The sequence below is a fragment of the Hylaeus anthracinus genome, unplaced genomic scaffold, assembly GCF_026225885.1.
Source record: "Hylaeus anthracinus isolate JK02 unplaced genomic scaffold, UHH_iyHylAnth1.0_haploid 11985, whole genome shotgun sequence".
Lineage (NCBI taxonomy): Eukaryota > Metazoa > Arthropoda > Insecta > Hymenoptera > Colletidae > Hylaeus > Hylaeus anthracinus.
Genome location: NW_026534333.1, coordinates 9224808 through 9250400, shown reverse-complemented (window position 1 = coordinate 9250400; position 25593 = coordinate 9224808). Strand labels below are relative to the sequence as shown.

Below are 25593 nucleotides of genomic sequence, written 5' to 3'. Positions count from 1 at the left end.
ACCCCGTAAGTTTTAATTATAATTAATATTCCCCACGATGGAGATCACCCCTGGCATTTCGCGTGATACGCGACCTTACGCGAGAACCCACCTCCACGCGTGTGCCCTGTTTCTGCGTTCAGAAGTAAATCGATGCACAAAACTCGGCTTCAAAGTATATACGAGTATTCGTGAAATGAAAGGAATTTTTCGAATACATATTGGATTGAATCGAAATGAGATTTACAGTCATTTTTATCTTCAAGTGACACGTGTGGGAGTACTGATTCATTTGAATAAGAGGTACATAGTGATTTAAATGCGCTGCAAAAATGGAGTTCTCACACTACATAAATATAAACAGCGATAGGAATGGTTCTGTTACTTGAATTCGATGTAAATTGTTAATGAGGATTACGTCAAAATACTTCCTCACGGATCACGTTGGAATAAAATATTAAAAGAGATTTCGGCGTGTACAGGTCAGTTGAAAATAACATGGAAACACGATTACAGAAACGAAGGTTCGGTGGAAAATAGAAGGTAATTGAAAATGAAAGAAATAAAATAAATCAGATAAATATACCACACGACCGTGTAAACAATTTCTGTCGAGTTCGAACCCCGAGTAGTTTATTATTTTATCCTTCCATGTAAACAAAAAATATACGAGAAAAATCGTGCGCTGAACTGACTACTTTCAACGAATAATAAACTGTTAATGCACTTTTATTTACGTTGACCCATTTAACAGAGTTCGCCACGCAATTGTAAACTAATTTATAACTTCGAAAATTCCGTCCCTATCCGATGGCGGATGCGAAATTGAAAATCCATCGCAATCGAAAGTTATAATCTATCCACTCGCGTTTTAATTAACCCTTTCAAGTTATTCGTAGCCGTGAAGTCACTATTAATCAGTGCGGAAAAATTGAAAGTACAGTGACAAGTAGAATGTCAAAACATTCAGGTCTTTTTATCCCGCATTCCCTCTCGTTTCAACGTGCGCCGATCGAGGACGAATAGTAAATAACGATAGCAGAATGTTTCCAATCAACCAGAAAATATCGAAGAGAAAATATTTTTCCTGGCTCGATTTCTTTAAAAGAGAAAAACAGAATTAATTTCAAATATTACAATTTAAGCAAATAAATATTATTTCATTTAAAAGTAATTAAAGATCGGATTTATTTAATTTTAAATAATAGAATGGTGTTCGAACTATCAGTTATGCAAATTGTCTTTCATTTGACGACCAAGATCTTTTATCTACTCGCTTTTTCTCTCTTTCGCAGTTACAGTATCATAGGATTACGTTGCAAGCTGAAATTATCTAGATCTGCCTGCGTTTTCTCTCTCATACAGAATTACCACATACATTTCTACAGAAATGAACGATTGAAAGAACTGTAATCCTGATGAGTAGACATTTTTCATAATTATTACTGGCGTAATCATTCTCATTCCTGCATTTAAGATTACTACTACGTACGTTCCATTTGCTTTCCAAAATCGTTCTATTTACTATTCCGCCTTTGAAATTTCCTCACAGATCCGACATTTTTTAAAGGATTCTGTAAAAAATTTCCAAAAGATTCGCGGAGAGCTCAAGCTTCACTGAATTTAAGAAATTAATGCGGCGGTAATGAAAATCGTTTATTATATGTTGAGGACATATTTGTTAAAAACGTTTATAGGTATTTATTCGTTCTCGATGCTCGTTCGTTTTCTACGAAAAATTTTTAGAGAAAGAGAAAACTAGGAAGCCTTTGAGGAAACGTCTTTTTCATGAACTACCTCGAATCTAGGGTTGGCAGCGACAAGGAAATTTCAAAAGAACTCATAATTTCAAAGGAAAGATTTCAAAGTATGGAAGCGTATACGTAAAGAAACAGAAATAACAAAAAAGTTTTCTGCTCTTGATGTTTACTACTTTTATTACCATACTCAGTTTCTTGATTCGTGTAAAGAAACGTTTAAACGTACTAGGTTGAAAATAATGAAGACTGATATGCTTGGGGCTAAATCGAAACTAGAAAATAGTGAAATTTCGCCTTTACACGTGTATTGATTTCGATTATAAAATTTCGAAAAGAGGAAGAATGTATAATCCTTTGAAAAAATATTCACTACTTTAACGAAGAATTTCACAGTTTAATTATTCATAAAAATTTCTGGTTTAAAAATTGTTTAAAAGCGAGTCGAGAGACTAGAATGGCAAGGATAAAGGTTCCTTGGTATTTAAAACTTATAATGAAAAGTAGCACATTGATTTTGCTTCGTTTGTTTGGATTTTGTTAAACATTATAATATTATTCTGTAATTTATGTATACAATTTTAACGTCTTTATTCTAGTAACCTATGGTACCCTTGATACTAATATTTATATGTCTAAAATCTCAAGTTAGCTACCAACATTTCAATTACTACACCACAATCATATTTCCAGCCAGTACATCAATAAGTAAAACAATTGTTTAAGAATATTTAACAATGATAATAAGTATTTATTAGATAAAAGAAATTCTGCTCTTCAATTTCGATTTTGTTTAAACCGAATCCGATGATTCCACGCTGACTTATGGCAGTTTAAAGATTTGAGTGGAGCAATCAACAAAACAATTCTTTAAATATTTCCTAGAAGGGTAGTATTTCGTGAATGAATTTGACAACAATCACTTTTATAGAGTTTCATTATTTTATATTTAACAAGTTTCTTTCGAACGAGTTTGATCGAACTTGGTATACAGGGGTTTTTGGAGTCCCTGATTCCAAATCTGAACTCAAAATTTAGAAATTCAAAATGGTGGATCCACTATGGCAGACCAAAATGCGAAAAGTAACTGGATTTGGATGAAACTTAGTGTACAAGATTTTTCTTCCTAATTTTGAAATTTGTCCTAATAGTTGTTTTCCTAATTTTTCCTAATTCTCATTATACGAATATTATTCTCGGATACGCCGAGGAGTCTGATCGGCGCTTCATCCACGTCACGCGAGCCGACAAAAAGGTGACATCCAGTCACTCAACGCGCAAGGACCCAGCCACACGTCCAACATCTCCATCGAATCGTCGCGGCTGGAAAACCCAGGCCAATGATAGGAGCCTAATTGCGGATGTGCTATCGCGCGTACGCGAATAACTAATCAACGCAAATGTCAGCGTGTTGCACACACGCACACGCGTCCCTCGTTCCGCAAAGTGGACCTTACGCGCATTTCCAGCTACTAATATGCCTGGCACGTGTAGCTAAGGCTAGCCCGGAGCCAGCGATCGCGGAGGTCACTCCCGGATTAGAGATCATGCTCGTGATATCCTGAGTCGCCCTTTGCTCTCAAATACGGGCATTACGCGGCGACTATTGAACCGCGAGCGAGAAGAGCCAAAGGACGGATGAGAGTAAGCGCGCGAGAGGAAATTGTGATCTAGGGGACAGACGGCTGGAGGAACGCCTGGAACATCCAAAGCGGTGACAGCTGGGTTTGATCTTCGATTTGAGAATTTGCACAAGGTATTTCATAACGTGTCCATGCTTGAATGGTTGACAAGGGACAAGGAACAGTGAGAAAGGTTCAGGTAATCATGAGTTGTGTAGAGATCCGTGTTATCTAATCAGTTTTTAACGGGGAATCACCTTGGACTCGTGAAAATTATTTCTAGAAAAACAATTTTTTTTTAAAGCAATTGACTTAACAGGAAGTATTTATCGTTTACAGCTTTGATCTTTTTTACCTTCCTAATATTTACTAAGCGTTTGAAATGGAATTTCAACTGAAGCTATAGAAGAGTGCAAAGGGTTAACCTTGTTTCTTGTACAGCTGCTTATCTTCGTGAGAGGTTATTCGATCGAGAGGACTTCTGGAAGAAGTTCCACTTGGTGTTTCACATGTGATAGGATGGTACCACCGCTACACTTTAGGCGAGTAGCTTGTTGCACGAACTATTTCCTAACAAATGGATAGGTGACGTAGGCCAGCTCGTTTCACAGACCTGAGACGGAATTGTCTTTTTTTCAGGCTATAAGAAGCATCTTTTTTATCAGTTTTTATTACAAAAAAATTATGCAAAATTTTAATTTGAAATTATATACATTCTTTTGTTACTATTTCAGTATCATGAACCAATTTTTATGGATCGATTTTTTCAAAACTATAAATGTTACAGCCAGTTGACTGCGACACCGCGAAACAGATATTCGCCACTGATTGACGTGATATTTGCCGTCTAAATAAACTGAAACAAAAACCAAAAGGATCATTCTTTTGGAAATGGCAGTTGATCAAACTCGACAGAAAAATGTCCTGAATTTTTGAACAATAAAAGAAACTACGTAATATATCATCTCGCTTGTTCGTTGCTGATAGAAGGATCACTTCCGAATGTACGTGTCACAATGGGTGAGACATAAAAGACAAGTATGCGACAGTTAAAGAAATGCCACTGAAATTATTTTTCCTTGAAGCAGGTACTGGATTACCAGTTATTATAACTCTATTTGATTTTCTCCATGACCCGAACAAAATCTCCTGTTCCATCACCTATACAAACGTCATCGAAACATCCCGTAGAAATAAACGACTGACGCGAAATTCGAACTAGGAATGTTTCGTTCATAGAACTATCGACTCCATCGATCGAACATACGATTCGCAGAGAAGACAAGACCAACCATTAAGAGAAGATAGACCATTAAAGTCTATCAGTTCCGGTAGTCGCGAGGCGCCGGTTTATCGAACATACGATGGAAACGGTACCGTTTTGTCGATAAACATGGCGGAAGCCGCGCAAAACTATTTTAATTACGCGGCCAGCTCGCAAGATTTAATTCCCTGGCGTGTACATATCATTTCACGGCAGGCGCGGATTTGTTTCATCGCTATCGCGTTGAGGTCCGTCTTCCGTCCGTTCGTAGTAAATTTCCACCTTTTCAATTACACTCCGCTTAGCCGGCGTCTGTTCGCGTACGTGGAGCACTTTTAATGAGAAAAATTCCGCGAGTAGAGATTCTCGAGACGCATCCGCCGTTTTGATCAATCTTTGTTATTTTTCTTTAAATGGAGGATTTACGTTGCATCGACTGCAAGATCATTAGCGACGAGTATATCCTATATTTTTTGGTCCAGATTCGTGTCTCTCGGATGTGTTTTGCATATTAACTTGAGATGTCTTTCTACGGAATGGACTTTCTAATTTCGTTTCGAGGAATGGCAATTGCTTCTTTTGCATGTCCAGTTGATAAATCTTGAAACGTGCCCCAGCGTCGATCAAAACGATCCACTTAACCTAGAACCATTTTTTTAATTTCTTATGCGTCTTTTAATTGTACTACATTTTGTTTATTTTGTACATTTATTTCCTGGTTATTTTTTTATTTAATTTTCTCATTACTATGTGTGTTAATATCGAAGATGTACGACTTTCTGAGTCGACATCTACTTCGAATAGTTTTCCTTTTTCACTTTCAGGTTGTTTCATTATATTATTTATGTACATGCATGTCTAACCAAGTTATTCCGATTTTCAGTCACCTCTATTTAGGTATTTCATAGGTAACTTCTTACACGCAATGGTGAAATTTTATTCAGTCTTTCCAGATATTTGGAGAAAGATGCAGGGGACTTGCGATACAATGAGCTTCACATGACCATGTGAATAGGTAATAGCGTTTTAAAATTATGAATTGGTAGTAGTGATTATCAAAATGTGATTTGTTAGTATTGTAATATCCGCGCCTCCCGTACCCAACAATAAGAAGTCAAATAAGAACACGAAACGTAGGGTACGGGATTGATCGCGTAGGTAAAGCGGTCGACTGTGGATCCGAGGATCGTGGCTTCGAATCCTCCGTGTCTTATTTTTCGTATAGACTCCTACAGTATTAATCTTTAAGTTGTAAATAGGTAGCAGTAATTTTAAAACTGTTTAAATACATGGATACTTGAGCGAATATCTTTGATGCTCGACGCGACGTCACGCGTGTTCCATGTACCCAGGAAAGGTAACTTTGAAAATCGACAAAGAAACGCGCGGGATTCAGGTTTCGTTCGGGAACGTTGTACCTAAACGAGATTCTATTTACAGAGCATTAAATAAATTGACTCGTCCCATGAATAAAATCCGAGGCACGCGCATTTTTACACGATTGCAGAAACAGGTTTTTGCGCGACGGGTTTACGCGCGAGGAGGCGAGAGACGAGCGACGATGACAAATCAGAGATTTACGTAATGGAGGCAACATCCGCCACGCGACATCCTGTCTATCCGGTCTATTATTCCTGTTTCATCAACGAACATGTTTTTTCTATAGGCTTACCTAACCGATTGTTCGACAAACGAGGAAATTGTCGGCCTTTTTTGTGCGTTCGGCTCGATTTCCATTCGTTTAAAACTGTACCTTCGGATTTCCGGCAACGCGTCCACAGCTTCAAATAATACAAGAAACACAAACGTTTACACACCGTAGAACAAAACTATCGCAACAAAATTATTCGTCAAAATTTTGCCATTCTTCAAATGCGTACAACTCCGTCAATTTTTGTGAGATTTTGTAGGTAATTATCTGCACTTTAGGAACAAATTAATGCAAAATGGAGGAGAGTCGATGTCGCATCTCCTTAGCTTGATAACGCCCAAGGACTCTCTTTTCCTTAAAATTTGATTGTTTGATGTGGGCTATCTGGAAGGCAGTGATTTTTTTCGAAACTGACACACAAACCATTGGAGTTATATCATTTGGAAGTCATTCGTGCATTTTTCAATGAATATCGACACAGCGCCAATAAAACAAGAACTGTTGTTTCGGTTTACGACTTCACAAGATCCCTCCCAGCGACTATACAAAGAGTCGAAGATTTTAGCGAAACAACGTACATGGGTAACGTCAGGCGTTCATTTAACAAAATAGGCTATTTTTAAATTGCCCTCTATTGGCTAAATATTTCCTTTCGCAATTTAAACGTATTCGCGAGAGTTGTGACGTCGAATAGAACGCGGCACGAAAAAAAACCTGTGTATGTGGCAGATAAAAATAGCCCGATGGATCACGTTCAGCGTTTGAAACACGAAATATTTTTGTCGAGTACGGCTCGGAGTCGCAGAAACACGATATTGTCTCGTAGCGGGCAGTGTACGTTTCAGAAGAACCGGAAGTGTTTATCTCGCAGTATCCACTTTATGACGTTGCTGCATTCGTCTCGCGACATACTAATTGTAAACTAATACGCCTTCTAATGTACGGATGCAGGGTCGAGTTACGGGCACGGAATTTAAGAGCTGCGACTCAGGATCCTCCGCGAACTGGAAGGCCCTTAGACAGATGTTTTACGTTTCTAACACCGAGTACCGACGAAAATAATAAAATTCTGAAACTGGACATCGCAAATTTGCATCATTAGGGCGAAGATAAATATTATAAAATATGTTTTGAAATGTCGATGTTGTAAACATGTAGTGCATAAAATAAAAAGATTCTCATAATTTGTATACTCGCTTGTAAGGTGGATAATAGGCAACCGCGAATAGAATTTAAAGTGATGTGAATTCACGTCAAAATAATTTTCTGTTTCTAAATAGTTTGTAAAGTTATCACATAAAAAAAAAAAAACTAGACGCACGAGCGCTTTTTCGACCCAATCGTAATTTCTGCACCTAGCACTTCCAGCATTATTTTTACGCGCAATTTTCCACGCTGGATCGTGATCCATACGAAGTCAAACGGACGACCGAAAAAGTAAAACACTCGTTGCTCTCTTCCGGCCAATTACCAGCGATCCGTGGTTTCACTGACGGCCGATAAAAGCCGTGCGCCAGTAAACAATCGAATTCTCACGCGAGGGAAAACGAAAGAAATTGTGTCACGGTTATTGGGTCGCTTCATAACGCGCCGTTGAAACGTGGACGGAGTTAACCCTCGATAAAACCGCGTTCTCCGCTGCAACGAGCAAGGCTCGCGTTTCTTTTCAGTCGTCAGTGGCAACAAAGTCCGTGTGCCGGGGTAATCCTGTCCACGCTGTCAGAAACTGGTTTCACGGCCACGAGACGAGTAAAATCTACATCCACGGTGCTTCGTTCGTGTCGAATTATTACCAATGATTCCCAGAGAGACCGACCACCGACGATAATTGCACATTTGCTTCCGACACGCCTTAGCTGGAGATGAAATAAAATTACATAGACGGTGATGTATCGTGGAAGCAAATTGGAAACGCGTGTTAACGTCATCATTGATTATTCAGGATTAATGTATTACATTGACAAGCGGTTATAATTTGAATTGTAAACGTTCATGTTAAAATTTGTGTACAACTGTCTTGTAACTTATTTATACAATTTTCTTTCGAACTACATTCTTTGTAAAGGTTGGTTAATATTAATGATAAATAGTCTGTACTTTCTGTAAAGAGTAATTAAACCAAATTTCATCTAGATTAAAGAAAAATATATAAAGTTATAGGGAAATTATAAATATAGGAATTTAGAACGCGACGAGATCGGTACACGATAGTCTTTAACCATTAATTATATCAATTTTGAAACATGCTAGTTAATAAGAATGTATTCTATAGAAAGCTTGAAAGAATTCGATCATATTTGTGTTGGAATTTTGTATGCTAGGCCTCGATCAAAGATTCATAAAATATGAATTTCTACGCTATTTTCTTATTGCAAAAACAACTCGTTAGTCAAAGAAATTTACTCATGGTTACCCCCTAATAATTTCAGGTTTTGGCCCTCGTGTCACCCAACGTGACAAATTCGCTTCTGAAAAACAAGTCGAACGCGAATACTAATAACGGAACGCAATCGTTTGCCTCGACGAAATCGACCGGTAGTCGAGAAACAAGCACGCGAAATCGTTCATAAAATTCGCCCCGCATTCAAGAACTCGCGAATCATTCGCGACTGCCCTCACGGAAAAAAAAATGGAGAATATTCGAGATCGACCGTTCCCAGGAATTAATTACAATGCAAATTGACACCAGCCACTTTTCCCTCCCGGGCGAAATTGATTTTCCGTTAATTAAATGTCGCCGTTCGCCCCGATCCTAATTAGGATTCTCTGTTCGTTAGCCCAGGCGTCGCGGCGGGATGCACCGCGATCGCGTTCTCTTTTTTCTTCTCATTCTCCCACTGTTTTGATCCTCGCGGCTCGATTCGAGAGACCTCGAGATTTCGAAAGCTCTCAAACAGCTTTTCCTCTCGCGGAAGCGACGGCGAAAAAGACAAGGGCAAACGACGAATGAAAATAAGAAAGAGGAATCGTCCCGAGTCGGCGATGGAAAGAAGGAAATCCAAGAAGGTTTCGGCGCCAGGAACGAACTTGGTCGAATAATCGATAGACCCAGAGATCGATCCTGTCGAAGCTTTTTCCACGCCAGACGAGTCGAGCCGGATGCAACGGAGAAACCGAGCGGAGCAGAGACGGAATCGCTCGGCGCGAGAGCGAGAGAGGCGAGAAAGGGAAACGGAAAACGGGAGACCGCGGTGTTCCGCTCTGGAAAACAGAGATGCATTTCTCCCGAGGAAAAGCCATTTTCTCGCCTCGCGCCGCTTGTTTACCCCGGGTCATTTATAATTTCCATTGCACGCTGGCTGCGTCTTGTTTACGACGTTCCAGCGATTCGTCGGCCCAATCGACGATTCTCGTTCGCCCTCGGGATTCGGTTGCCGACTCCGCGAAAGGGAGAACTTCACTCGACTGCAACTCGCTTAACTTCGGTTTCGTGACTTTCGATTAGCTTGTTCCGCGACAAACGGGATTTTCTGCCGGGTAACCGAAGCCCTGGCAACTTCCTAACAAGTGTAATCGTCCTTACTCGTTCGATTGGAAGATCGATGCGAAGAGGATATACACCCATCTCCCGATGTAAATAGTCTCGCTTCAGATAAAATTTATTCCCACCAGGAGCATTTACACGGAGCACTCTTTCGAGTATTGTCGCGTACACTTATACCTCGGTATAAGTAGCCTCCCATTACGTAGTTTCACTTTAAGTAGCTTACTTTACGTAGTTACATTTTAAACACACTACCGGCCATAAATTTCGATACACCATTTTCTTGAGATGAGACGCAAGTATATTTTGTGATAAATTCATGTTTATCGAAGTACCGTAGCCATATTTGAATTCATTGACAGGGTTTCCAAACATTTGTGTAAATAATTTACTTACATTTTGCTTTATTAACCCCGCTTTTAACAGTGCACATAGCAGAACACATTCGATGCATTGTATAACAATTTTTATAAAGATTCAGCTTTCACCGTCTTTCATCTCATTTTCCACGAATGATTTTTATTCATAATTTATTCTTCTCGAGCGCATGTGTCGAGTTGATTCCACAAGGAATGTTGCGGTGATTATATAGTGCTCTGTTGTAAATCTCGTTATCTGACAGGGTATGAATATCGAGTATTTTACGACAACTGTATAATGGTATGACATGAACGAGAGCGAACATAGGATGCAATAGTATTACGACTCGTTTCTGCATGGTAACCATTGATTACGTTCCCCTTTCTTTGGAAAAGCTGCAAGTATAGTAGGGTATTGAAATTAATGAATACAAAAATTATTTAGTTTTGTTTTATGTAGCTTTATGAAGTTTTTGAATAGCAAAAAATAATAGGCGTTGAATTGATCGACACTGGCACCACTTTATGCAATTTTAATTGCAAGTAAATATACGGTCGCGAAATCAGTACGTCCCTCGGTATAAATAATCTCGATTAACATAGTTTCACTTTACATAATTTCCCTCTACGTAGTCTTGTTCTTCGTAGTTCACTTATCTTTGCTTTACAATTTCCATTTTTGTCAGACGGAGGGTTTATGAGAATGAGCTCAAGATTAAAGATGAAAAGGATATGCAAAAAACAGGACCTTAAGAAATTCCAAGAACAAGGAACCTTTCAGATTCGAGCTCCATGGAGTTAAACGGTTTCCTCTTTCTGCTAGCCTCTTTGGGTTATACTAATTGCAGGTTTCGAACACGAAAGATGGTAACCATGAATGTTTCATTGGTGGTTTACAAGGAATGTGAAAGATTTAATGTTTCCAGCCCTACAGTTTTGCTCCATTTCAGAGCAATTGATGTCGAAACTAGCATCTACAGAGAATTAAGTAATATTTATATTTAGAAAATATCTACAAATTTGAAATATATCTACATATATAGAATAACAAAGGGTTATTTAAAAGTTTAATAATGCCTTGAAGATTGTGACCTCAACTTAACATACCTTCAGCAAATATTAAAATAAACAACAAATGGTTCCTTTCCTGAATAAAATGATTACACCTTTTTGTCATTGTTAACAAAGAATGACATAACTTATGAGCCATTTGGTTTTAATTACTCTTTTAACGACTGTTATGTATCTATTATATTCATGCATAGCTAATTTTATAGTTCCTACTGTTAAACCGGATTGAATTCTGATTAAAAATATACTATTAATTATTTCACTCTAAAATTATTGCATTCACCTCTCTGTCCTAAATTATCTGGCTAAATCAGGATTTTATTTAAATTGCTCTGGAAGGAATTACTTCATCTCCAATATTAAGCGTGATATTTTCATATTACATTTATCGTATTAATAGAATTATCCTTTTATGACTTATATTATGTTTATGGATTCATGGATTATCAAACTGGACGATGACTTTTATCGATCCGGAACGCCCACTTTTATTTGAATTACTGTTACAATTCTTAAACGTCTTTGTTAATCACATCGATACATAGAATCAAATTTCTCACGACTACCGTTTCAACTTTTCATGTTCGGAAATATTACTTTCTCGAAAAACATTGGTATAATAATCAGAAACTTTAAAATGCATTAAATATGTGCAACTCCGAATTAATTGAAATCTACAATGCATATAGTAACATTCAGTGCTCGATTAAACATTAATAACAATTACGGTTCAGAATAAGTATTCACTCGAGACATTAATCGCGAGAAATTTGTCAATAATTTAATATCTATCGATTGGACGAACTAAATATTAATATCTGACAATAGTTACATTAATTATTAACAATATTTGTTGAAACAATGACCGCGAATATGACTTTTCTGTAATATTAATGTTTCGCAAATTATTTTCGCGATGGATCAAACGAGCCTTCGAATCGACATGTCAGGACATGTCACGCGGTTGTTGTTCGCCCTTCCCTTTCCCTACTTCGAGAGGCACAAGCGAGCAGCAACCCTCGACCGACACAGGTATGCGAGGGGTGAGAGCTCATTCTTCGACGATCCTTCGGTCGGTATGAATCTCGCGATCGCGCGTCCACGTCTCGCGTCCCTCCTATTTTTGCGTAGTGTAGTTTTCCTTAGTTATCGTAGCTTGGTATTCCTTGTGGGTACCTTAGTTTGGTTTGGTTAGTTTTAAGGCATGCGTGTACGAGTGTCTGTCCTCTACCAAATAATTATTAACCATTTGTTCGATTCTTTTGTTTGTTCGTAGGTCCATATTGGACTCGCAACTTCGTTCACCACTTCGGCCACTATTACTTCATATCATAAGTGAAGTGACCAACCGTGTAACTGGACAGAAAGGTCGGTTGCCGTCCTCCTGGTGGATCTGTATTCGAGAGGAAGACAATCGGCGCCTCCGGATCGGTTCTCTACTCCCTGTATCCCGGCTGGTGTAGTCCTAGGCTCCCGGCGCAGTGAGACGGATGCAAGTCGGGTCCGTCGTGGCTCCCAGATGGGTGCAAGGTGTGAAGGATTGGTCCGGAGGCGTCGGTCGTCTTCCTCTCGAGTCCAGATCCAACGAGAGGAAACAGAACTGACTCAGTAAGTCCAGTTACATGGTCGCGTCGTGTCGCGATTTCCATTTAGCTTCCATTTAGTTCAAATAATTATTTGGCAGATTCAGACTTAGACTTTGGAAATCAAAGGGAGTTTGTTTTCTTTGATTTCCACGGTTACGTACTTAGTATTAAGCTCGACGACTCTACGTAGAGTATGCATCTACGTATGTATACTCTATGTAGAGGGAGATCGAAGGAACTTTGATTCTTTCTATCTTCGTGTCTCCAGTCGCAGCAACCTCCACGTAGTGAGACCTGGTAATCGGTATTATCCGTGACGAACAATCCTTCGAGTAATTCCGAGAGCTAATGGCTGCGAACTTGTAATAAGATCTTTAGATATAAAGAGTGTAAAGTGTAAAGTATATATTGTGAAGTGTGTCCGGATCAGAACTTTCTCCTGTACCATACTTGTTGGCGGAGTTATAAGGCGGAGTAAGTCGATGTAAGTCGACGTAAGTCGTGTCCAAGATTAGCTCTGTCATCTAAAACATATTTAAAGAAATACAGATGTCCAAAATCAAAGCGACGAACGCGAAAAAGTCTTCAAAAGAACACTTGAATCTCCAAAGCGACTCAGGAGAAAGCTTTTCTGCAAATTGAATCCTTCCGAATGTAAGCCACCACTACAAACGCAAACATCCATTGATCGCTACCAATAGCGTTTAGCATCAGCCCTAAAACCTTTAATTTACCGAACACGCCTACCGAATACCGCTTGCCAGCTTCCGCCGCGTCGAAATCACAGAACAAGCAACATCTGCTCGAAACTTTGAGACGTTCCGTCGAAACGGATCCGTTCTAGTTTCCACCGAGGCGATTCGACTGGCACAAAGCGGCGTTGTGTTCGTTAGCAAGGGCAATTACTCGACGGGAAAGGAAACGACATAACGACAACAGCAGACAGTACGTTCCTCGTCGCGAGACATCTACGAGCAATCGTTCCCTCGAACTTCAAATCATTCAGACTTTTTCAGCAGCCTCGTTTTTAGCTTCTGGAAAAGCATATATAGTCATGCCATTATATTGGCACATCGTCGTGTGGTCATATTACACCATATTCTACAAATGTATATTAATAGCAATGAATAATAGCAATAGTAATATATCATACATGAATACAAAATAATACATTACGATTATTTTATTACATTAGTAGTACATTTTATTTTTCCATATATCAATGCGTATTTTATATGCATAAGAGACCTATGCTGTTTGCATACATAAACATTTATAATTTAGTTACCGAGAAATACGTCTTCTCGATGTATACTTCAATAGAATTTGTGAATTTTTGCAGGTCTTCGATTGCTCGCAGGACCAGCAGAGGATGTAATAACGAAAACAAAACCACCCGTTAGTCAGCGATCCACCGACTCTGAACACGCCTGTATTACGACGACCAAAGTTGGGAAAATTTCTATTCGCGTCTCGATATCCCCGTTGCCACGAGTCTTCCGCGACGAGTGTTTCAATCTCGAGCGTTCATTTCGATTCTCGACGGGAAACCGCCGGAAATCAGGATTTTGTGGGCCGAGTATTCGATTAATTTTCGTCAAGGGGGCAGACCCGCGGAGTCCTGGGCGCGGGATTGCCTTTAAATCGGCGAGCAAGCCCGATGAAAAATGTCCCGGGTGTTGCAGGCGCCGCTCGAAAATGTACACGGTGCATGTGCAATGGCTGCACCTGCCTCTCGTGATGCCGTGGAACGATGGGACGAGGAAGGACCGAAACGCTCGCCTCGAATCGGATGCTACAACTTTTACGATATATTTTAACTCTACGACGCCGGGACGGTTTCCTTTTTTCTTTCAGCTTGGAAGGAAAAATGTGTTGAGCGCAGAAACGTTTCCTTCGCTGGGGGACCACTTCGAGGAATATCGTGAAATATCGCTCGGCTGTTGATATCGAGACAAACCAAGGGCTAAACCATTCGTTCCCGCAACCTAGATACTATTATTATTCTTTTTTTAAGGAGGGAAGCCTACCTTAAGAAAAAAGCACATTTATGAATTTTTTGATAAAAAGTTGGACAGCATTTAAAAGAACGTTACTTAACTCTTTGAAGTTAAGTAGCGTAAAAACTATTTCATCTTTTGTTTAGCTTTACTATTTTATTTAAAGTTTTTCATACATGTAGCGATACTATAAACTTACGCTAAAGGTACAATAAGTGGAATCGAAAATGTATACGTACAAAACGCGTCAGCAAGTTGTTGACACTGTTCTTCTGTGCAGCTTGAATTTTCTTTTCTTTTATAATCTTGTGCCTCAAAGAGTTAATGCATATGTCGGAACTTTTGTATAGAAAACTATCTTTAATATGAAGTGTTGAAGTATGAAGTGTTTCTTAAAATATTTATTTTTATAGAGAAGAATATGTGTAATATCATGTAAGCAATCTGGATTGTTGCTTTCTCAAGCATACTTGTCAATTAAAGAACACTTGAAGGTCATAGTATAGTTATACGTTGAACTCGTATTTTTGCCAACCACGAAGTTATGAAGTTAAAATCACACAGTGCCATTTAAAAAAGTCGAAGCGGCTCTGACCTGTTCTTTTTCCACTTTACTTTTCTCACCTTTTGAATTTTATACATTTGCATTTTATTCCCTGCTCGGTTGGAATTTATTTCATATTCGTTTGCATTTCATTTTCTTTCCGCTAATTTGCATTTCATCTTTCTTCTATTTTTACTTCAATTTCTCTTGCGTTTTAAGAAACCAGCAAAGGTGGAGCGTTGTTGCGAAACGCGAGAAAACAAAATGTTGCGAATCACAGAACACGTGCAAATCAGAAAATTTGTGAATCTCGAAGTAATGGGGACTTAACAAAGTTGCAAATTTTTTAAAGATAATTGAGACAAGAAATTAACGGAATACAGCGAAAAGAAGATAGAATATTGAGAACGAAACGAAGAAATAATGAAAAGAAAATTGAAAGGGAAAGGAAGGGAAGATAAAAGAGAAATTGAAGGGAAGTGAAAGGGAAGTGAAATGAAAATGAAAGGGTGACGAAATGATTAATGACGGAAAAGTGGGAGGAATGCAAAAGGAAATAAATGCAAAGTGAAAAACAACAGAGAGGAATATACATGAGAATTAAAGCAAAATAGAAAGTCAATTAATGTGAATCAAAAGGAAAGTTAAAAAAAAAAGAGAGAAAGGGGTATAATGGAATTGTTAGACAAAAATAAATCGAATGGAATGGATGCAAGGTATGATTGAAATTAAGTGAATGAATTGAATAAAATGTAGGAAATGAAAATTAAAAATGATCCGCTAGCGGTCAGGCAAAGCAGGCATGGTCAAACAAGAACACACATAAACGTAAGCTCTTTGGAGCTTTGCATAAGTTTGTGGGAATATAAACGGCTTCAGGGACCAAAGTTAGGGACCCAAAAGTTTAGGGAACGGTGAGTTATAGTCATGTACACCGAGAAATGGATGGTGAGATGAAGGAAGTCGTTCGGTTGGCCATGTTCATTCACATATCAATATGGCACTCGTGGGTCGGTATTGTTCGAAGTGCATCGCGATTACGCGTGTGTGGTATAAACAACTTATGCTACAAAACTAGAATACTTGTTCTACAGACAGCTGTCTGGAATTATCATGTCAAGATAAACAAATGTCAATTACTCGTTAGTTTATTAGTGAGCAGATTAGTGACCCATGAAGAAATTCTTTCTCAAGCAATGGCCTCAATGGGACTTAATCGAGAATTCCAGAATGCAAAACGAGGACCAATTCCGAATCTAGTTTGAAATGATATTAGACCACGAGACAGTACTAAATAAGTCTGGAACACGAGAAAAATCGGATTACTATTTGAGAATTTCTGGAAATACACGAAGTACCAGTTAAACGATTAAACGATATCAAAGCTGATCTCATTTCAAATGCTACGCCAACCAGTATCTGGAAACTTGATTGGTATGATATTTATACTGGTGACAGACAGGTCTGGAAATTTCTGATTTCAAATGTTAATTACGTCTGTCGTAAATTGTTGGTTTCTCGGAAAATTTGAAGATTAGACGTTCTGTAATATACCGTTGGCTTGACACAGTCTATAAAAGTAGGGGACACGAGAAAATTGAATGCTGGGTACAATAAATGATGATATCGAGCTGTGCTTTTTTCGAACAAGAAAACACTCGGTGTCCCCTTCAAATTTTGACACATCTGTTCCGTCTGACGCGAAGGAGCACTCACGGGAAAGTTTAAGACGTACTCGCGAAGCAACGCTATTTTTTAGAGTCATGCTGATATTGCCGGAAATATTAGTTTAGTCACGGTCGACGATGAGACCTTTAGAATTTCGTTTGTTTTCGTTCATTGTCTCAAACACGGAGAACGCAAGGGTCATGCACGCCTGTGCAGCACAAGTTCATCCAAATCGTATGTCATCCTTTTGTCGAATATGATGCAAATGAATATGGTTATCAACACGTATGTTGACGAACTAACTCCTGAACAAATATTGCCTCAAAAAAAAAAAAGTACTGATTTCAAATGACAGAACGGTACGAAAAAGAAACGTCGGATAATTATGCGTCCACCCACTATTTCTCAGCGTTCAATCGAGGCGGTTGACAGAGGCACTGAATATTAATGCGCTGGAGAATTTATCAGTTTGGCAAAATTATCAATGGAGACCCTTAGAAAGCTCATAGACCGAGGTACTTCCTACCACGTGAATTCACCTGGCCGCGACTCAGCCGAGTTGCGATGAATTATTTCCGAGCAAACATCCGGCACTCGGTTCGAGCACCTTTGTCATCTTCGCCCAGGAGATCCCCAAGGCTTTGTGCGCTCCTGGAGTCCCCAATGTTTAGTGTCTCTCCAAAATTCCGCCGATGAATCGATACAACACACGCATTAACCTGCTCGATGATGCGCCATTATGCATGTTTGCCAGCGCGTGTACATACCGTGGGGCACACGCGCTCCAACGTGTATGCATAACTCCAACCCGGCCACGCTATTATACACGTGTAAATTCACGGGTAATAACGTGTACACTCGTCGTGGTAATTTGCATCGAACGCGTATAAGAATTTGCTAAGGTGCGTTATACAATAGTATTCAAGTTAAATTATACAGTATCTATAGAAGTCCATCTCTGTATACTTTGATATAGTAGTTCTTAAGAACGTAATTGTTAAATACCACTGTATCACCACTTCACTTATTCAGAGGAATCGACAGAAAGTGAAGACCATGATTTATACTTTGAAAATCACATCCAACGCCTGTACCATTTCCTCGTATCATAACAGTTTGAATATTGTGACTCAAAGATATTACAGCACCTGACAGCCCCTGACAGCATTGGACAGTACCTAACAGGACCTGACGGTCGTTGCAAAAATCTGACAGCTACTGACAGCATCAGACAGCTCCTGACAGTACATAACACGCCCGACACTTCACACTTGCGCATCTCAAAACTTCGCAATAATGTTTGTATTTTCTAGAAGGCAACAAAGTTGCAAATCGACGATCCTTAAAATCCAACAAAGTTGCAAACTCTAAAATTTTGCTCTGGAACAATGTTGGCATTGATCTGTGAAGCAACAAAGTCGCGAATCTCGAGACTCTGCTTTGCAACAATGTTGGCATATTTTTGTTTTCTAAAGGGCAGCAGTTGCAAATCGGGTACCTTTAAAATTCGACAAAATTGCAATTCTCGAAGCTTTTGCTTTGTAACAACGTTGGCATTTCAATGAGGCAACAAAGTTCCAAATCGAGAATCATTAAAATTCAATAATGTTGTAAAATACGAAGCTACCGTTACAGTTACAGTCACATAGTGACACAGTCACGCATTCGCGCAAGTGGTGCTATACCACGAGTATGGTTACGCTCCACAGTGTAGAGTTCGGCGCAAGAGGAGAGTCGGTTAGCAAAGCTTTGGGACTGGTCTACATCGAACGCTCGCGATACAGCTTCAAACATTGTCGTTGTCGTCGTGGGATATATCTGTTGCGCGAGCAGTTCACGTGTAAACTAAGTATTGCTAAGGTCTGCTCTAGCATTGTGCACGGAGCACACGTAGCCTATTCAAAGATAAAGTAACCCCTCCTGAACGGGGACATTAAGGCATTGTTGACGGTTGTGCGGCGCGAAACAATGGCGTATTCCCTAGGCGCTGGGGGTCACCTGAGCTGTCTATCTAGTGAGAACGGAGAGAGGTCTGTGCTTACGAGGATGCTTACAGCGTGTAACCTTCGGGGAAATGCTCCTTGTTTTCCTTCCCAGGTGCTCGATAATACACGAGCTCGCAACCCCTTGTCCCTCGATCCCTGTCCCTCGGATCGATCTTCCCAGAGAAATGCAATGAAAAATGCAGTCTGCTGCGTCTCAATGCAGCCCTCGGTGGCTCCTATCGCTGGAAGTTTTTCACGGTGCCTAGGGATCGCGATATCCCTATTCCCGAGGGAACACACCGTCGAGGGAAGAAAGGTGAGCTTTTTATGGACACGTGAGCGACCGACAACATCGCATGGTTGAATTCGATTAAACAGATTTCAGGGAAAGCTCCGCACGGGATGTATTCCCAGGGGACATTCTCAGCTTGTTGTAGATACACATGTTCAACGTTTGCTCCAGTCTTGGAATTATTTCTTTCTTGACACATGGTGTAAGGTATCATTGTGTGCAACTACTGCCTGTACTCAACGAGGGTTAGTAACAGTGCTCTGTTTATTTGTATTCCAGAAGTTAGAATAGAAAAGGTTGCATATCAAGAAACATTACAAAACTTCTGGTATCCAAACAATATTTCCTATTCAGTACGGCGTCTGGTAATTCAGCCACTAGGTAGTAACAATAAATTTACGACGAGACACGAAGATCTTCAATGCTCTTGTGTACGTTTTATGCCAACGAATTCCTCTGCTTGAGCTTCCCTGGTCAAGCATTCCTCTATAATAATGAAATTCTCTGTTTATTCTAGTGCACAATTACTTTGCCGTTCGTAATAATAACAATCTAGCAGCTGAATCGCGAATATGATTTTAAAATGTCACTAGAAAGCCTTTAAATCGTTGGGTGAAAAAATCACCGAATTAAATCCGCCTCGCTCTCGAAATCGAGTAAAAAAACAATCGACCGTCTCTATAGAGTTAACACAGACGAGTAATCCTAATTCGATCCAGCGCTTCTGGATTATAACGAGTCGACGCGGTCTGAATTGTCGATTGGCTACGCGGCCATTGTCCAGGACAATTACACGCAATTCTGAGCGGCACGAATTAGGCTCCAGCGAAAAGGAACATCGTGGGAGAAAGGAGAGAGGAAAAGTGCCAGGGAAATCACGTTCACGCGAACAATCGCACTTACCATCGAATTAAATCAGCCCAGTTAAGGGAAAATATAAAAATTAGAGGGTTTTCCGAATCGGCCTTTAGGATTTTATTTTTTAATAACAAAATATGCCTGTCAACGTAACCGTGGAGGATATTCAATTATGATATCGTACTTCATGTTTAGTTGCACTTACTCGTAATTTAATTCAAAATAAAAAAGATCAGATATACTTTTTAATTCGCATAGATCTGAAATTTAATATCAGACCGAAATATTGTGTACGCATTACTTGTTAAATAAAAGGCAAATGTTGAAGAGCAGAATGAAATATTTTATGATGCAAAAGTAAAAATGTTATCGCAGACATTAGAAGAGAAGATGAAAAGATAAAAAGCCAAAGTTTTATTGAATGGCTGTTTTTATCCCTTTCAATGTCTTCTGAATGCAAATAAGAAACAGCAATTAAAATTATTTTTATTTTAAATGAAAGTACACACGATCGGAATTGAACATGAAAAATGACATCGCTAGTGTCCGCCATACACCAACAAGTATATTTTATTATTAAAAAGAAAAATCAAAACTATAAAATACCTTTTGTAAAATCCTTTATGTAACATTCTTGTCAACGAATTTATATATTTCATCGAAGGGATGTTTTTACCCCTACAACTGCTTGTTTACCATCAATGTGAAGTAGCAATGCGATTAGATTGCTTAATAACCTTAACTCTGCATGAATATATATTTTTTGTTTAGATTGAATAGAAAACTACCCCTGTAAGTGGGAAGGGTTTGCATGTTGGGAACGATGTCCAATCCAGCGGTCGATGGAAATACATCCGTGCAAACAAGTCCGTGAATCACGCGTATTCCTTCTGTCATCGGGTATAATTACGTTTACCATCGGACAACTTGCTTGCACAAGAATATGTGCGCTGGACACACACATAAGCGAGTGAATGCTAATACAACACGCGCTCGTGTGTACGGAGGTTCACGCGACGTGGCTGATGCACGCTCGCGAGACAATAAAATCATTTAAGCGAAATGGAGATTATTAACAGGCGGGTTCAGGAAGTCTCCTTCGAAGGACGTTTGGAATTGTACTGTATAGAAAGGACGGATTCATCGACTTAAATCGACTTAAACTCGAAGTCATACTGATTCCTGCCCATCGAATTAAACGTGCATTGAAATTGATCTCTTTGACTTACAGTAAAGAATCTATTATTAGAACTGATGAGGAGGTATGACAGGTTAAATAAGGATAATAAAACAATCACTATAAATTAAAATAGATATCGATAGATATCGATAGAAAATAAAATATAATATAAGAATATGAATTTATTGAATAGAAATGGGGTTTATATTATTACGAGATTTTTAGATGTTTGAAATTGCATTGTTGTAAATGTAATGGAACAGTCTAAACACTTTTTCTAATTCCACGAAAGAACATTTTAATGCTACTGATCAGGGCTTTCGAGCCCTTTATTATGTATTTTTTATGAACATATATATATATATATATAGTCCTAAGGAAAATAATTTCTGTTTACATTATTTTTGATACTCTACAGTACATGAAAATCGTTTACATCTAGAAATCTGTAAAAAATGTTCAGTTGTATAGGAAGAATGTAATGTAAATAAATTAATATGCAACTTAGGATATTAATAATCAGTAGCAAAGTAAAATCAATACATCTAATTTTAGCATTAATCGAGACATCAAAGTTCTCACTACATTTCACTAGTATGATTATCAAAATGTAATTTTTATTTTTAGCAGGCTATAAACGTTAAGATTGGTATTGACAGAATTCTAATTATAATTTTAGACACGCCAACATTGCAAATAAATGGCACTTTAATGATGGTTAATCGATTGAAATTTGTTCAAAAATATCGCCTTTAAGCAGAAGGAGAATTATCCAATTCTGGAGAAATGACGAACTTAAGCCCAGCTATTTATATCGCGATTTATAAAGCGATTTATATCGCTTACGATGAGAGATGGATGCTAACAAAAAATTAAATAGAATCCAAAGATAAGTGAATCTAAATTCGCAAATAAAGCGTGAAATACTAAGACGAAACTACTAATCCTAAAATGGCACGAAGAGTATGGCAGAAGCATAATTTCCATGGTCAAACAGCTCGAAACAAACCACTTATCAGCAGCAAGGATAAGAGAAAGAGATTAGACTTCGTAAGTATACATTTAGATAAAAATGTCTATTTCTGGAAACAAGTAATTTTTACTCGCGAAAGTCAGCTTCATATTTTTCGTTAAGTGTGAACTCGATCGAATAAACAATTTAAAATAGAATTTTGGACATCGTCATTAAACGTACAAGTGTAAGAGTAATGTATTCTCTAGACTGAAGTCACAGTACCTTCATTTTTTATATTTAGAAAGATTCCTTCGATATTATTACATGATGTGTATAAATACATTTACAAAATACATTCGCCATATTATTTCTTCAATATCATTCCTGAACTTTGTTACAAGTTCAAACTTTTTATATCTGACAAAGTTTTGGCTGTAACTAACTGTACCTCATTTTTTTCTTATCGTCGTACGGAAGATTGCACTTTCGAATTAGGGTGTGACTAAATTGAATTTTTGTCTCTTTTAATTTTCCATTCGCCGTGGCACGAAGTAAATATTGTTCTTTTACTATCTACATTTACATACGAAAACCTAACTTTACAAAAAGGAAAGCGCATTATTTTTCATTCGAGACAGACTCGAATTCTAAAAGTATACAATTTACGATATAAATACATATATTAATGCAGAAATTTCCTGTGGACTGAATTTTAATATTGACCTTTCCCCGCAACTGGAAAATTAGCCTCGTGCTTAAAATACGAGATACCGAGCTTGCACGGCGAACTGGGTTGAACAAATTTATTACAATCGATATTTTTAAATAAATCTCAACACGACGGCGACAAATAACAAATACAGGGTGTTTTGCGTAACACTTTTCACGATTTTTCAAGTATTTGCGATAATCCGTTAAAAAAAATATTCTAAACAAACGTTGATCGGTTTTCGATTGGTCATACATTGCAATAAAAAAAGGTCGAACATTTTTTTTTTAGTATTATCAAGGCCTTCATTTTTTGAATGGCACTTTGTATTTTTGACTCAATAATACTATACTGAAATAATAATTACAGTTTTGTCAGTACCAATCGGTTTAACGTTTATAATTTACTAAAAATAAAATATATGATCTTACGAATGTTTCGATAATCACGCGAACGAAATATACTGATTACGAATACGTGCATGTTAATTTATTTACATTATATTTTTCCTATACAATCTAACTTCTCGTCCACTTCCAGGTATCAGTAACCAATATTCATATACCGAACAGTACTCGAGATATCGATCTAAACGTTTATATGAAATAAATTGTGCTAGTAAGGATTATACGTTTATGCAATAATACGATCAACAGATCGAAAATATTTGGACCTAACTATACAGAGTGTACGAATAGAAAAGCCCTTTACCAATTTTCGAACTGCTTCGTTATCGAGATGTAAGCAGTTGAAATTTGCAGGTTGACTTCGTGCATTATTTCTGTATTATTTATCAAGATGTCGCGAGTTAAAAGCGTAAGGTCGACACAGTCGCTGCAGAGAACATACGTGATCCACATATTGCGGCACGAGGTCTCTTATCTGCTTGTTGTGATAGAATGACGTTCTCGATTTCAACGGAATCAAAAGTCGAAGAAGTATCGAAGCTCGCTCGACGGCAAATCTCGATGGATCCACACGTGCACGTGATCGTGTTAAGGGTAAATCGATTAAAATTACGCGAACGTTGCACTTTTTATCAGCTCTACTCGCTCGCTCGGAAAACCGCGCGCAAAGTTCGACCGATTTTGGTTACTTCAATCTAACTCCGTCGCCAACCGACCGATCGGATTTTCCACCAGCCATCAATGGCAGAAACTTTCCCAACTGTAAGGTGAAAAAATAACGTGGGAGTTCTATTTGGAGTGCTTGAAAACGTTTTAAAAGATTTCGATGCCCGACCCCGTTGCGATTTAAACTTCCCACTTTGGACGTTATCCCGCTTAATTAGCCACCGCGAACGGATGACTAGCTCGCTTATCTCGCGATGAAACGGGGACAGATATTTTCACTGGAGTCAACGTCAACGGAAAACTTTCATGAGATGTCTTCTCTGACGACGAGAATTGTCATCAACGCTGATAAGAACTTCAAGTTATTCTATTTACGCGTGCATCCTGTATTCGCGAAAGTATTGCCTAGTGTTATGAATGAAGTTCGTGGAAACGTGTGTCAAATTTTCCAAATCGACGTAACAATATTTAAAAGACCAGAGAAATGTTATCTAGTTCGGGCAAGATCCATTACGCTATAGTACATATATTTAGAAACATTATCGATGACGTAATCAGCAACAGGAAATTAGAAAATAGATATGGGTCGAACGAAAACGTTTCGAAAACCTTAGCGTAGTTATTATAATATTTTGGTAAGGGACGTTTGTTTATAGAGATCATATCTCGTTGCACTCCCGTCTACGAAAAGTATGTCATGGATGTTTCGACTTGTAATTTTTCAAGTCCTCTTTTTAGAAAGCATAGATTGGAGATTTAGTTACTCGAACCACTGCCATGAGAACAGTCTACTATATCCTCGTAAAGTATTTTCTTATAATATTGTTTTTTTGCTAAAATCAAAATTAATTTCGATCCTAATAGTTTAGAACGCGAGTGTAATCAAATTGTGCCCTCTTCGATATACCAAATTTTCGATATACTCAAATCTCAAATTAGAGATCTCATTACCGAAACCAGTCTAGGCTCAGCATTCGTGGCAAGAGAATGCTAAGAAAGCATTTCGAGTTGCTGGTAGATACTAGAAAAAAAGACTTCGAGTGCAAAGGGTTAAGCAACGCTTGAGAGCCCTTTATCGAGACCAGGGGATAATTTTGCGCAAAATAAATACTACATGAATGACGCGATACGAAAATGTGGGTACTCATAATCGGTAGTGATAAAGCGTAAACTGTAAATGAACTGGTAGACTTTGCACATTTATACTCTTTCGATTAATTAGTGTAAATGCCCCAATTATCGATACATTTTATCATAATCGTTACTTTGAATGCTGAAAGGTAATCATGAGTATAGGATTCTTCGTTTACATTTTAATATGAGAATTTTATGAAATGCAAAGTGTCTGTTATATATTTTTCACAATAAATAAATAGACCGTAAAAAGCAACATTGCAAATTATTAGACAAAGGGTCATCTCTTATGGATAAACATTTTGCAGAAAGAGTTTTTCTCAAAGCAAATGGCTGTGAAAATGTCTTCGAATGAATTCTTTCTATTGCATATTATTTTCACGAGTATTTCTTTCAGCGAAGAGCTATTATTTCAAAACGAA

General features: G+C 38.3%; 1 protein-coding gene across 1 annotated transcript in view; it reads right to left on the bottom strand.

The window, feature by feature from the left end:
* LOC128887170 (extracellular serine/threonine protein CG31145) overlaps positions 1–25593 on the bottom strand; it is an 82239-nt gene that overhangs the window by 54078 nt on the left and 2568 nt on the right. The window lies entirely within an intron of this gene.